Consider the following 16174-nt stretch of genomic DNA (forward strand, 5'->3'; position numbering starts at 1 on the left):
GTTCGAATCAAAAGATACAGCATTCATTTATGAATTGTTCTTAATCGTTTACGATAAATGCTTGGTTTTCCTCCTAATTCCCTTGAATTTGTTATGATGATGTCCAAGTTTGAGAAGTTTCTGATGGCACTAAAAAAATTGAATAGAAAAATCCATCTGTCAATTATATTATAGTTCCTTTTTGAAGAAACACGAAGGATATTTCAGGTAAATCTTTGCCGTTTTGAACAATGTCTCGATGACGTGGAAGATACTCGAAACCTTCTCTCTCTGTCGTAAGTTTGAGGTTGCTCCTAATAAAAAATGAACCAAATTTCTTTCTAAGAATACGGTAGAGGCTTTCTTCAGCTTGAAAGAGAAAATTGCTCATTATTGCTTTTCTGTCGATTCATCTATAGTTGGCGTTGGTTCTGACCACTCCCATGACATCAGAGGCAGGGGAAAAAGAAAAATAATTAATAGTAAGCATGCAAAATATCAAGAAGGCACGTTGTTTATCCAGAATATGAGTTTCTCGCTCCACCATCAGATGGCAAAGCATACATTAAGCCCATTGTGGAGATTTAAGAAATGGCAGACTCCGCAATCATTTCTAGTAGATATCAGGAAGCAAACTTTTACTGAACCGAAAAGAAAAATTCTGTAGCATACTGTACTGAAATCTGTAGTATACTTTATTAAGCATTTGTTCCAGGGATGAAACTGATCTGAATAGATATGGCTCCTAACCCACGTAACATACTTCTCTGACATGAGTCCAAGAATTGACTCCGCGGCATCAGTTCCTGGATTCGTGTTTATTTCTGCATTAAAGAGGCCTATCCTAATAAAGCGCGTCTATTGCTGAAAGATTGCGGAATTTGTTCCGATTGACAAGGATTTAAATAAAATTATCTTTCTGCCATGCAGAAATTTATTTTCTGGATTATTCTTGTAAAAATTGTCAAACTCCGTTATTAAAAGTATATTTTAAAAAAAATCTTCAATTTTTTCAGAGCGATTGCGGTGCTTGAGAAATTATTATTACAAGGAAATTAAAATTGCAAAGACGCAAGTCTCGTCAACTCATCGCTTTTAATAAAATTGGAATGAATTATATTTTCAGAACAATACATTTTTGTTTAACTCATCAATATGAGACTGTATTTTTCTATATAATTAGATGACACTTTCATTTGGAAATAACATCGAATAGCTTGAAGTTCATAGAATAGCTGAAAAGTTTAAGGGTTTCCATAATTTTTATACTGAGCTGTAAATGAACGAATGGTTTAATTTTGGAAGTTTCAAAGTTCCGATTCAAAGATTGAACCGTTGTTGGGATTAAGAGGGTTTGCATTTTTATCACAATGCCATAATAAGATGAGTAAAACTTCTTAGAATTTTCACTACTTTCTCTCTTTCCTGAGAAATTCTAAAGATATTAAAATAATGAAAACCCTTCAGATGGAAATAATGGAAATTTTGTTACTTTACAAAAGAAAATAAGGCATAATAATAAGAAAAATGTTTATAATTATTCATGGAATATTTATGAATTTCTTTATTATTTTTAAAAGCTCATAACAATTTGGTCTAAAAATCACCAACATTTTTGACTGCCCAAATCCGATTGGTTTACTGTGGAAAAGGTGGAACTGCTTTGAAGGAAAAAAATATACGCTGTACATCAGAATGGAAAAGCGTTTCAGGGTATAAACTTCTTCTCAATTTTCGATACTGGCCTATCTCGCCATTGAAGTTTGTAATTTCTTAGACAAACTTTATCATTCTGTATATTTATTTATTTTCAGTGAACAACATCTCGAATTATATTCCCGAATCTGATATACAAGAAAAATGATATTTTCTGAGATTTAGCCGATCACTTAAATTAGATTTAGAGTGGCCGAGAGAACTAATCATATTTCACTAAAACTGTGGCATTCGTCTGTCTGAAATCGTCTCGCGTACTCTCTAATAGAGGCGTTATCCCAGAAAAAGCCCTACATGGCACTGGCGTGCAATTATTACGATACATTAACTTTTCGCTTGAATTTAGCATTTTCAATGAATCTCTCTTGCCATCCTTTCTGATTAATTTGGCGATTAATCCCTGCCATGTGGTCAACAGTATTCGAAAATCAATTTCACGTTTCCTACCGGCTTCGCGAGAATTTTTCCTAACTGACTGAACCAAAATTATTCGGAAAATTACACATTAAATTTGATATATACTGCGTTTTTGAGTTATTGCGTTGACATGTTTCTGAAAGTACAGACGGTCCACCACTTCTTGGATTCATCTCCAAGATTTGACAAGTGTGATCTCTATTGATAGCATGTACTAAATTTAAATGATCTAGCTCTCTCTGATTTGTAGTTTTCTGCGTTCAATTATACGCGAAAAGTCGGACTTCTTGGGAAATGTGTTCTTCTTATTCAAAATTTAATAGAAATCTGTTGCAAAGATCGTGCATCCATTTTCAGTCGACTAAGATGAGAGCGTTTTTGAGTTATCTTTGTCACAGTCTGACAAATGGACATTTCCGAAAAATGTGTTTTTCTAACTTAAGGAGTTCTAAAATGTGAAGATTTTTTTAAAATCTCCAGCTCGAATTTTTTGATCGTTACTATACTTTCTCTATACTATATTTACTAGAATGTAAAAAAATAAAGTCTTTTATTACATAAATAGCCTAAAAGGTTATATTTTTAAGAAATACAGATAGAGTTATAAGCTTTAATTGTTTTTGAACCAACAAAGTGAAAAGCCGCATTTTCCCAACATTGCGCTTACCCTTTAAATAAGGAAGCCCAAAAACAAAAATATTAATGAATTCCAAAATTTCTTTAAGGCCTACTGAAGACGAATTAATCATTGGCAAAGAAAGCTATGGTTTTGATCATTAAGCTTCTGGATGTATCATTATATATGCATGTTTTCCTGGATAATTTCTTTTTTATATAATGAAGAAGCTCCCTTGCTCAAGGATTATTCAAACTCCGTCCGCTCTTGAAATGATGAGGTAATTCGCCTGCGATTACCAGCTGTTGCCCAACATATTAATTACATATATTTAATCATATTAATCTACTTTGATGCATTGCATATTATTACAACCAAAGAATGAGCTGTTTTAAATAAGCCTGGAGCATGATGAATAGGAACATTTGCTTACAAAATGGTGAAATTAATTCTGGGATTCGATGCAATTGATGATGATAGGCCGCTTTTAATTTGTTTTTATTTGTACGATAATAATTTAATTGGAAGCTTGAAGGAAGTAAGTGACTGTTGATGATGTTGGTAGGGGTTAAAAGCTCTTCTTTGAATGAAAATAGCGAATTCAGTAAAATGGTCGACCTTGTAGAGGTATTTCTTTGTCTCTTTTTATAGGAAAAAAAAAACTCTATAAAGTTTGTTTTTTGAGATTTCATACGAAAATTGGAGGCTGTGTTATATCTTGAGTTCAGGAGTTTTCATGGAAAGTGAAATCTGAAGAAAGGGATATAGGTGTAGGGATCATAGAAAACTGTCGAGTTAACTTCCGTAGAGAAATGAGGTTAGTGTTTTTGAAATTTCTCTTGGAACTGAGTCGTGATACGGGGAAAATGATCATCGATGGCGTATCTAGACTCATAAAATTTTGTATTAATTCAAAATTGGCAAAATTGTAAGAGTGGTTGTGCTAGAAGAACTCACTTCTAATAATTTAATTATAATAATTCTTATTATTTTAATATATTAACAAGTTACACTCGTAGATCATTTTTTCGTCTACTATATTGAGAATATATTAATTTAGCCACATGAATGAATTTTAATGAATTGCAGCTCATCACAACCAAAGAAAATATGGTTTTAAATTAAGCTGGCACTATAAACATAGAGAAGCACCATTGCGTTGTTGTGTGCTTTAATTGAGGAAAAACTCGGTTCAGTTTTTGAAGCTGGGTTAAATTTTTATTTTGTAATATTTTTTTATAAATGGATAACTTTGTCAATTATTTTCACCTTGTTCCAATGAATTATATGTGAGATTTCTCTCCAAATCGGAGGGTTTTAAAGTATTGGTGACTACAGATGGCATGCAAGGAAATAATGTGTTTTCAAATGAATTAAATCTACGAAATCGGAATAGTGGTCAGATCTACGAAAGTAATTTTTCTTATTAAATATATGAATCATTCCCTTTTGGCGACCCGCTATTTAGTAACCACGTTATTACCGAAGAAAATATTGCTTTATACTCTACTTGCGCAAGAATTCGGATCTTTTCTCGCTAATTGATGAAAACATTTATAAAATATTGATATAGTTTTTCGGGTTGAGTCTCATAAGATTCTTATTTTGAGATATCCCTCGAAAATGGAGCACAGAAATAAAGGTGGGGTTAAATGGCTATTCCTTATATATTTAAAATATCATGAGAGTTTATAGGAAACAATAATTGAAGCTTAGTAAAGAGCATGGACTATAGAGCACATTATTCTTAGATTGTTTTGTTTCACCTCTGATGAGAATGTACAGTAAAGAAATGCTTCTGAATTATCTAACGAAAATGAAGGCTAGGGATGGATTTATGAACATTTATGGAATAAGGAGTAATATTCAGTTTTTTTTTTATGATTTAATAACTGGTGAAATCAGACCAATCATCTAGACTGAAGGAATCTATAGTTCTTTTTATTTGCAAGGGAATGCATAATTGTGCAGTAATCAAGTATCTATCGAAAACGGTTTCTGTTGGGAAAGTATGGTGAACACAGATCCTTTCTGCATTTCTTCTGAATGAATATCATATGAAATAAAAACTAACGAAATAGGATCAGCGATTTTAGATGGGAAACAGTTATTACTTATTTATTTTGAATATACTGTACGATGTAAATAAATTTTGAAAAATCGGTTTAATTAAAAAAAAAATGAATTAAAGACGATACAAAAATAAGCACATTCCTGTTCCAACGAAAGATTTTAACAAAAAGGGAAAGAACGAAAATGTGCGCACATTCAAGAATTTTCTAAAATTGATAATTTATTATGTTCCCAATATTTTATCTGCAAGCTATTCGACTTTTGCTCAAGCGCATTTAATCAATTCCAATACGAGGAAAGGAAGTCAGCGTAGAATCTTTCAACTAATTGTTTTAATGTGAAACACTTTCTCTGAAGCACCAGCTTTCGGTCGATTGGAAAACGATTTCGAGATCATGCGATGTTCCCAATCTGGACTCATTTTCTGGTTTATTCAGTCCGTTTCAATGGTGTCTTTTATATTAACTATGTCTTTCATTTTCCATCGATTAGTGACAACGTCTTATAACAAGTAAACTATCTCTGACAGTTTTCATGTGAATTTATTGAACTCAAAATGTTACTTTAGCGAAAATTTTATAAAACTTTTAAACCGGTTTGAAACGATTTTTAAGGTAACGTGGTGCATAAGGCATTGGCCAATATTTCTCCTAGTTTCGTTTGCATATCAAGGGAGCGAAGGCATCCTATCTCTGCGATTGCAAACAAGTTAGGATGCCGAATCAGTTATACATTCTGCTTTGGAGAGGGTATTCTATACAGTGTTGTCTTCGTTTTGGAAGCAATATAATGGAATGGATTCGTAGTTTCTTATTTTATATTTGAATATTCTACACAAATGTGATAAATGGAAAAATTGCGTTCCAATCTCTTTTTTCAACTTCGACGTATACCTTAGAATTTTAACCAGTGTTTTATTGAAACTTTTAGGCAAACCATTTATTGCACGATGATAGGATGTCAAAATTAGATTATCTATATTGCAGAGACAAAAGAGTTTTGCTCAATATTTTAGGCAGAATTCTAGTTCTCCTATTTAATTACGTATTTTTTGTAATTGCCTTCTTCAAAAGAATATCCTTCAGAAGTAATCCTACTTTCTAAAGCACCTCGATGCTGGCAAGTGCTGATATGATAGCATATTGAGTTAAATAATCAGTGCAAATAATGTGTTCATGTTTTTAATCATGTTTTGCAAGCAAATAATCATGTTTCTTCTAAAATACGCTTAAAGAAACGATTTAAAAGATTGGTTCCAGTCCTCTGATATTTTGTCTGCAGGTGGAATTTTATTGCTGATGTAAGCCATGCGTCATTCGTTAAAAAGAGGAAGGGACATTGAAGAGATCAAAATAAAAATGCATCAATTCAAACACTTACTAAACTGTCAAAGATAACAAATACTGAATTTTTGGTCATCTTCATTCATTTCTATTTACCAACAACCAGAAAAAAAATATTTATGAATGATAAACAATTGGTACCTTTTAAATTATCCAATATAATTTCAATTCTATAAATTTCTTTCTTCTATAAACCTTTAAATCGGCGATGGATTACGCAATGATGCGACATTTTACATTTTGACTCCTTCATGAATTCCAAGATCCTGAAAATGCACTCGTGAATTTGCCCACGGACATGAAAATTCTGGAATAAACCTCCTTCAAAACCTTCTCTCTACTTCCTCTTGTATTTCCTTCCTCTCAGCTGCATTAATTCTCTGCAATATTTGACTGATAGGTAAAATGTTTCTCGTATTTATTCGGCATTTTAAAGCATTTTATGTTTATCCTGGTTTAAAATTTCCGGATACTGAAGCTGCACTTTAATTAACAGTTCTGTTTGTTTGATATTTGGACCTTGTGCTATCGCTTGTGGAGTTTTTATTTATCCAAGGTCACGTCTTCTTACCTTCAGAACTGATCTCTTAACTAACATATTCATCCCATCTGAAGCATGTGCTAATGAAGGAAATGGGAATTCGTTTGAAAATGTACAACCTGTTAATGTTTTTTCCATCGTTTTTAAGGCTAATTAAAACACGTTGAAGAGTTTGGATTCCTCTATACTGAATCAGTGAGCACTTCTCTTTTCCAAAATAATGGGGCATTGTCAATCATCTTATGCTGTATACGGTAATTTTCAGTTATTGCTTTCTTAAAAATACTCCGCTGTTGATCGCGTCTTCAACAGTAAATCAGTATGACCATTGCCAATTATATTTTGTAATGTTATTAAAAAGTCCGAGCTTAAGATTAAACTTTGACTGTACTATTGTAAGGCTATAAACTTGTAAGATTTCTTCGTCACCTTCGCTGTTCAACACCCTACAAGATTCTGAAAATATTCCATCTACTTTTTTTAGAAGCACGTTCGACTTATTTACGCGCATAGCTTGCTTTATCTAGATACGCCGAATTTTGTGCTAATTGATATTGATTATAAAAATCGCTCGAGTCTATTAAAGCAATGAATGGTTTCCCTTCAATTGTTATTTTCATCCATTTCGGATGAGTGTAGGTATAGAGGATTTTTTTTCCTTAGAAATTTCACCTTTTAAATGCGCTACATTTAATTTTTCTTAGTTCTGGAAGAAGATGAATAGGATAAAAATATACCTTTGTTTTCTGAAAAAGCGAACGTCTTTGCTGCTAATAATGTTGGACAGATCCACTTCGAAATAGGAAAGTCATTACGATTTTCTTTAGCAAAGGCTTCGAACTTACTCGGTCATTGGCAAAGCTTAGAACTGTTGAATATATAGATTTTTTTTCCGATTGTACTGATAAATGTGACTAGAATGTAAACCAATCTGCCAATCATCTTCCAAAATCCAAACATTGGTCTTGCATCGAGAAGGCTCTAGAAACTTGGTCGAATAGCATGAGAAGTTCTATTCGGTATTTAATGACAAACTGCGGTAGCATAAGAGGAAAATGCACCTAATCTTTAATTCTCGACCATGTGAATTTCGATATTGGCGTTAACCTAATCAAAACTTTAATCCCTTGTCCTCTAATCAAAATCCCTTGGTACAAAATCTTCTTTTTCATTTTCAAATTCCTGCAACTTTCTTAAATCACAGGATAAAAGTTTCATCTTAAATTAATTCAGTTGTCGTCAAGACAGACAATCAGATGGTAGAAAATGGCACCTTATATTTATTGATAGGAAACTTTCTAATCAACGGATCCCTTTATATTTAACCCGAATTAATATTGAAGCTCGAGTCATTCAAGTAGCTTCTAAACATTGTAACTTTCCCCCATCAGTATACATTTCCAAAAAGGGTTTTCTGCTAATCGTTTCGACTGCCTAAGCAATCAAATATCTCAGTTTTGAATTACCTTTCACTACTTCCTCCACAAATATCCAGCAATTGCAATATGCAGTTTAAGTACAGGGGCTGATGATTTTCTTTTCTTGATTTTTAAAAATGATTTCAAAATGCTAACACATGCATGTTCACGTTACACCAACCTCATTATTCTTACTACAGCTCAACAACACCACCAAATCAGATGTTTATCCGTTCATCATTTTTGCAGCTTATTTCGATAATCAAGAAAGATTCAATTTTTTCTGAATTCATGAAACGATGCCCATAATTTCAAGAAAAAATTAATTGGACGAAAATTAAAAATCTCCTGCCACAGCATTAACTACCAGAAGATGATCTTACTTTTTATTATTCTTTTTAAAATGTATGCCAGTGAAATCTTTGCTGATGCACTTCAAAATATTATATCCTTCCATACAAATTCTCCTTGGTGCAACGACCACCGTACTTTCATTTAGGTAAGAAAAACCTCCTGCTGCTAGATAGAGACCATTTTTCCCATCTCTGTTATGATTCAACGTTTAAAAAAAAAAAGACCTGAGGTAACACCTCATTTCAAAACAGAGCTTATATAAATGGAGCAGAATTTATGAAGACGTAGGTTTTTCTGTAAGAATCTAAGATTTAGAAGTCCATCCGCAACAGAGATCACATTCCCATCAATAACACCAACATCATACGAATTTCAGCGTCCTCAGCTCTAACCCTCGTCAACAAGCTAATATCCCCCCCCCCAAAAAAAAACTTCACCTTACAAAATATCGATGGGGAAAATTTCTGCGATTTCTACAGTGACGAATTCAGCAAAAAGAATCTAACTTTTAAAACATTTCAAACTATTATTCATATATTATATCATACTGCGACATTCCTAATACCCAACATTTCCTTCAGGCCATATCTAAGCGCAATTTACATAAAATCTTTTCGATAATTGTAAACACTACTTATTAAAAAAATGCAACGAACTATCTAAAGTAACATAAATATTACACCAGAACACAAAAAATTATTAAAATGCAGGGATCTGCAAACAATAATGCAAATGCCTTATTTTACTTCTCAATTTTTTTCATAGCTTTTTCAAACAAAGTTCTTGAAAGATTATTTCTAAAAGGAATAATGAATTCTGATACAAACTTTTGTCTTAATCATTCTATTTTCTTGCCACAAATGTATTGTCACTGTCTCTTTTCTATCTGACATCATAAAATTTTAAAAGTAAAAAGAAAAAATGACAAAATTTTATCGCCATCAAACTAGATATAATATATATATTATTTGGTTCGGAAAATTGGTTTTTTCTATAAATATCTTCAACTAGGTATTAAAGATATGGAAGTGAAATAAAATTATGAAAGCTACTCTGATACTAGGAACTTTTTCACTTTTTGGAAAATTTCTAGATCAAACATTAAGCCTTCATTTCAAAGTTTTCCATAATACAAGGGGCTAAAATGATTTCTCTTTTCTATTTATACATTTATACATAAGAAGGATCAATTTGAAATTATTCAACCCCATACCGAAATTCTACTATTTCTCCAGTCTCTCATTTACCCTAAGAATCCACCAGTTTTATCTTGATATAATAATCCAGTGGTGTAACGCTTGGTGGGATATACGAATCCACCCAGAAAAATGCGAATCTATTAATTTTTCTAACATTAGGAATACTGTATAAAATAAATCAGGCTGAAATTCCGTAGGAAGAAAATTTTAAATTCCTTAGCATATATTCTTTCTTCTAATGTACCTTTAAAAATCCTTTACTTCTTTTAAAATATCAGTTATTAAAAGACTGGATGTACTCAAATACATAGCAACCAAGAATTGGAATTGTTCTACTTTCATTTAATAAAATAAATTCAACAATTAGAAGGAAACTTGAATCTGTCTGCTTTGTCTCTTTGTTTACAAGAGAGATTTTTTCTATTTCGGAAACTCTGCAGGGCATTCTCATCGCTTCGTAAATGGTTCATTGTTGCAATTCTTTTGGAAGCGGTTCCTCAGATATACTCAGAGGTACGATGCTAATCGAATGTTCTCTAATCAAATATTTAGCACTAAGTCTTTCATTTGCCTTATTCAAATATTCATATCCAATTCGCAACCACTGAGACTAATGAATCTGAAAAAAATTCCTCGAAGATCGCATTAATAAATTTAATCGACACCTATGTCTTCCTTTATCTTCATGCATTTCGTTTTCGATTCAAAAATCTGCCGTGAAGAACTATTCAAGGCTTGTACCAAGATTATAAACTTCAGAATTGCGGATAAAATAATTCTAGTGACTGATGCATCTCAGTGAAACAATGAATGCGCATCTTGTTTCGCAAATATTACTACAAGGGGAAATAGGTCAGGATCTCTTTTAATTTATAACAGCGGTTTCACTCATGAATTTTTCGCAGTCATTCATGCGCTTAAAAGTTTGTTAATCAACTCAAACAATACATTTTATTGATTGTTAGTTGATCGATCTTAAAAGACCTATAGATTTAGCAAATTGATTCCAGACCAGATTTTGGACCACAGTACACCCCAGCATCATCGAAAACGAGCTTGCTGATATTCTCATTACGAAAGGCATGTATTTCTAAACGGATATTTTGAAGCCACTTTATCTATTACTCCATAATTGTGGAAAAACAAGCGACTCGAAACAAAAACCACATCGAAGAAATCTAAATATTATGATTATATTAAAAATTTCAATATTATCAAAAACTCAATATTGCTGATTACCGCACAAAAAATAAATCGATATCATGCCACCATTTCCGAACAAAATTCTTCCCAAACAAAACTAAGTCTATTCAGAAACAGTTAACTCTTGCTCTACTTTGCTCCACAAGCATGCAAGATTTGGAACATATGAGTTTCAGTATATAAAATATGGAAAAATATACAGCATGCCATCTTAAAGTCATTTTGGTGTTCAGCATTCTCATTCAATTAGATTTTTGCCATCTCTATAGATGAAAAAACAATAGTAATCATTATCAACAAATTTGATGGGGCATTCAATGTTAAATTTGATGGACTCATAGGAGACTAAATTTTATTTCTTTTTCTGTATGTCAATGCTCAATTGAATCATTTTTCTATTTTTTTCTTTTAATATCATATCCAGAAGTAGTTTTAAAAAATTATGAAAATTGCGATTTAGAAAACTCATTTTGGAAGAATCATCTTAAGTGAGTCCAAAAATAAAAATGTTTTGAGATTTTTATCCAAAACGTGACTCTATTGGGACAGATGATTATTGTTAATGTGTTTAAGGGTTAAGAATTTTCATATGAAAAATAACAGCGAAATCCTTACTGTGGATGGGGTTGGAGATCTGGTTTACAAAGAAGCGTTTATTAATATTTAGGTCTAAACTGCATGCTGGTTGGGTAAACATGCGATTGTATACGTCCTTAATTTGAGTGCATAAAAATTCAGGAACTCCCTTCGAAATGAAACTGTCAAACTGCAATGGATTGGGACCTCTACCGCGATTATTTAGTTGCCATCATTTTTTCGTGTATAATAAAAAAATGGCATATTTTCACAGGCTTGAGCAATCCTGGAGAAGTTTTCTTCTTAGTGAAGATACAGCGAAAAAATATTTAAAAAAAATTTCTACATAAAAGGAAAACTGCTGTAGGGAATTCAAACCTTTCATGATATAACAAGTCTCCATAAATCTCATAAGAAATAAAAAAATTGGCTGAAAGAAACTATTGAATTCGGCCAAGGGAGAGTGGCAGTGATTTTTCCGGTTCTTTTAATACATACTAGCAATCTCTGGTGATAATATCGAAACTCACGATATTAAATTCTAATAAAATTTTAACTAGATAATTTACTCATTTCAAGAAATTTTGATAAAATATTTCTTATTTCAGAACAAATTCAATTTTGAAAAAAACATGCTATTTTTAATTATTTTAACAAATTTTATCTATATCCTTCTGCTTTTCGGCTATGGTTACAGAGTTGAAAAATAAATAAGTGAATAAAGCTACATTAAATGGTTCGATTGACTTCTGTAAGTTTCTGTAAACTTCTATTTCGCGATATATATTCGAAAGTGGAGGAAGCACATGGAATGACCATTGATGACACATCTAAGAACCACGGAATTTCAAATGAAATAAAAATTGGCCTAATCTGTGCAAGGGATGCGACTGAGAATATCCTCTGAGGAATTTTCCTTATTGGTAGTTACAATAAAGCAGTTTGATTTCTCTCGTTTATGAAAGCCTATACGGGACAGATGAATATCATTGACGTATCTAAGGGAGGTTTGTCGTAGTTTTTAGCAATAGATGACAAATATTGAAGTTGGATTGTGGAGGTTTATCACAGACATAGAAGTGTTAAGACAAGCATGTGACCCTTGATGATCGATTCAATGTCCATGACCTGTCATGTGAAATTAAAAAAATGACTAGGGGGTTACAGCTAGGTTACTAGATTACTAATTTTATTATTTTTATTTTAGTAGATAGTCTAGAAACTTTCAGAGGCAATCTGTTTGCTTAAGCTGTAAATACTAATATGACAAACACCTTTGATAAATAATATCTCATCACAATCGAATAAACCAATATTAAGAATATACTTGCACAAAAACTAAATGTTATTTATTGTCGAGCATAATTATCAAATACAGCTTATTTATTGAGGTTGTTGCTTTGACAATTTTTTTCATGTTTCTAGAAGCTGAATATCGATGGGTAAGAGTGAAATAACTACACCCTGTATATAAATTATAATCTTTCATATGAAATGAAATTTGACAAAACCAGAGCAGTGGTTGGAGCTTGGAAACATAGTCCTTAGTTTTCCTATTTTTTTCCAAAATCATTTTAGCAAACAGTTTGGAACTGGAATATTGAGCTCAGTTGTTGGTGATACGAGTGCAATTAAATGTCCATTTGTAGCATATTTCGAAAACGGAATATCGCAATCGTAGAATGTCCACTACTAATGTATCTAAGAGTCATAAATATTCATATGAAATAAAAATTGAAAAAAGGGTGCAGTGATTGAAATTGGTAGATTTTGATTAAATCTTTCTCAATAGAGAATGTGAAGATAAGTTGTGTTTTGATATTTTTCTAGAGTCGGATATTGCTTATGATTTTAAAGCTGTAATTTCATATGAAATAAGTACTAATGAAGTCATTGCAGTTGTTGACGAGTTTAAGAAATTCTGTCAAGCCTTTTTTTCACAGACAAAGAAGGAATGAAATTCTGCTTTTGTAATTTCTTTCGAACGTTCGGAATGACAAGTTGGGACATCGTTGATTGAGGTATCTAAGGTTCTCTCATTTGAAGTAAAAAGTAACTATATCGATCGAGGGGTTGCAACTGACTTATTGATTCTCTGGACATGTTTTTTTAAATAGACTGGACAATTTAGGCAACGATCTCTTTATCCATCATATTTACACGATAATTTAGATTTGTCAATCAATTTCGATGAACTGTAGTTTTTTTAAAACGAAGAAAAACTACTGTTTTAATTTATATTTGAAGTACGGAATTAAACTGGCAAAGAAATTTGGAGAAATCGATCCAGTTTTTGAGAAGGGTTCTGCAAAATTTTTGTTTTGCTAAATCTCTCAACAAGAAATTGCAGTTATATTTAGGACACCACTGATGGATATATTTAATGGTTATGGAAGAATTGGCGATTAATTAAGAGATCTTTCATGATGTACCTAGAAATCATGGGTTTAAACCCTAATTAATATTTTAATGTTTACATGTTTAGAAAATGTAAAGTGAAGTATTGTTCTCGTGATTTCCATCGAAGGTAGAATATTTTGGAGTTCGAATGACTACTGATTATTATTTTATATTCAAAATCTTTCATTGGAATAATAATTGACAAAATTATCTCAGTGGCTTAAGGGATCTGCCGTGGTCTTGTCTCATAGAAATTGACAGCGGATCAGTGTCTTTTAGTATATGTTTACAATGTTGTGTGATCAGAGGCAGATGATATTGTTAATGTTTGTATAAATAAATCAATGAATTCTAGAAATCATAGAAATAGTGATAAATGAATCCATGATCTTTCGAATGAAATAATTCCAGCAAATAATTAAAAGAGCTTGGTCTGAAAATGCATGTTATTTTCTATGGAAAAAAATCCCAACAAAGACTTTTTTTTCCCAGTTTTTTTCGAAAATGTGGGCCAACTGGGTATAGGTGTCTATTGTGGATATACAGTTGGTGATTAATTTTCTTGTAAAATGAAAACTGGTGAAAAAGTAATAGTGATTAGGATTTGGATTGTAAATTTTTTAACCAATGGCAGTTTTTTGTGCTTATTTTCTAGAATGTATAGAGCACGGACAGTTAGTTTACAACTAACATTCTGGAAAGAAAAATGGTTTTAATTCGGAATCATTTCGCAATGATAAAAGATAATTCATTTAATGTTGACAAGTGTATGGTAGATTTCACATTAAAGGAAATTTAATCTGTATTTAGAAAATTGAAGAAGGACGGACACTTAAAATAATTACTGACACCGTTTATGCTAACAAAGATTCCAGAGTATTCCTGATTGTTGACGAAACAATGGTATTTCCTCAAAAGCTCCAGAAAATGCAAAAGCTATAATCATTCCTACAGAAGAGAACTCCAATTGACCAGCTCTTATCGTCCCATATTTCTACTCCCAATTTGTGTAAAGTATTGAACAAGTTTATTACCGGTCGATTAATAAACTATCTAGAGTCAAACAGGTGACTAAGTATCAATATAGTTTATAAGCATGGAGGCACGGTTGCGTCTTTAAAATGATTTATTCCTTCATTATTCATGCTCAGGAACAGAAGTAATTAGCTTATTTGATATCACCGGCGGTCATTCAAAATGCCTTTAATTCTGTAAAGTATAGGTCCATTAAATTGATTGTGTGGAAATTCAATGTTTTTGCTATGATCGCTGGAGTAATGAATGCGTTTCTTATTTCTAGAACCGCACAGTTCACGGACAAACAGACCGTGGGAATATAATATTGTAGTGCACAAGGACCGCGCTTTGGTCCTAAAACTTTATGTATTACGTATGAAGCTATTAACTCTAAATATGTAGAATGTTAAGGATTTTTGCATGCATACGCTGGCGTTATTGCTGTCTTCATGAGAACACCTGTTACCTACTGACTTTCAGAATCGAGTAGAATAGTATTTGTTGATTTAGTGAAATGGGCGAAGAAATTTGATTTAAAGTTCATTGGACAGATGTTTATAGTATTTAAAACATAGAAAAGAAATAATGCGTTTCCGAAACGTAAGTTTAACTTCTGAAAAATCTTAACTTATATGAATATAAAAGTCGAAATTATATTTGAATCAGAGGGAGCAAATTGAATGGAAAATTAAGATCTCCTCGGACTACCTTAGGCTTGAGGGCTTGAATTAAGTTTATTATATTTGACGGTCATTGAAAAATTCTTTATTTAAGGTAGTTAATTTTTATTGAGGGACGCAAACAAGCTTATGATTAAGAATCCGCAGATTCAGAGGATAACGGAGGGCAATAATTGACTGCCATTGTTCCGTTTCAAATGTGGCGTTACCTACCGCGGCTGGCTATTGGCAGTAGATATTAGAAGAGAGATCGATATACCCGAAAATTGTGGATCACGAAACAAACATTTATCATGTGATTATGTTTAATATTTGTGAACTATTTAGTAATATCTCTAAGGTTTATTTTGGCTTAGGACGATGGTCATTATACTTTCAGAGATGGATCAAAGTTGGTTAACAGATTTGGACGTGCGGATAATCATTTTTGAAAAAGTATAGAAATTGAATTGAAGATATATCGCCTCGGGATTCACAATAAGATTTTATAGCTGAGATGTTTGTTGTAAAAAAGGCCGTAGATTATATTAAATATGAGAGAAATGATTGTTCACAGATTTCAGGTCATTTTTTATTACCTTCATCTCTTTAATGGACAAAAGATTTTACAAGTTTGAACTCAGAAAATTAGATCTATATAGC

Source organism: Argiope bruennichi, chromosome 7 (genome assembly GCF_947563725.1).
Source record: "Argiope bruennichi chromosome 7, qqArgBrue1.1, whole genome shotgun sequence".
In the NCBI taxonomy this organism is placed as follows: Eukaryota; Metazoa; Arthropoda; class Arachnida; order Araneae; family Araneidae; genus Argiope; species Argiope bruennichi.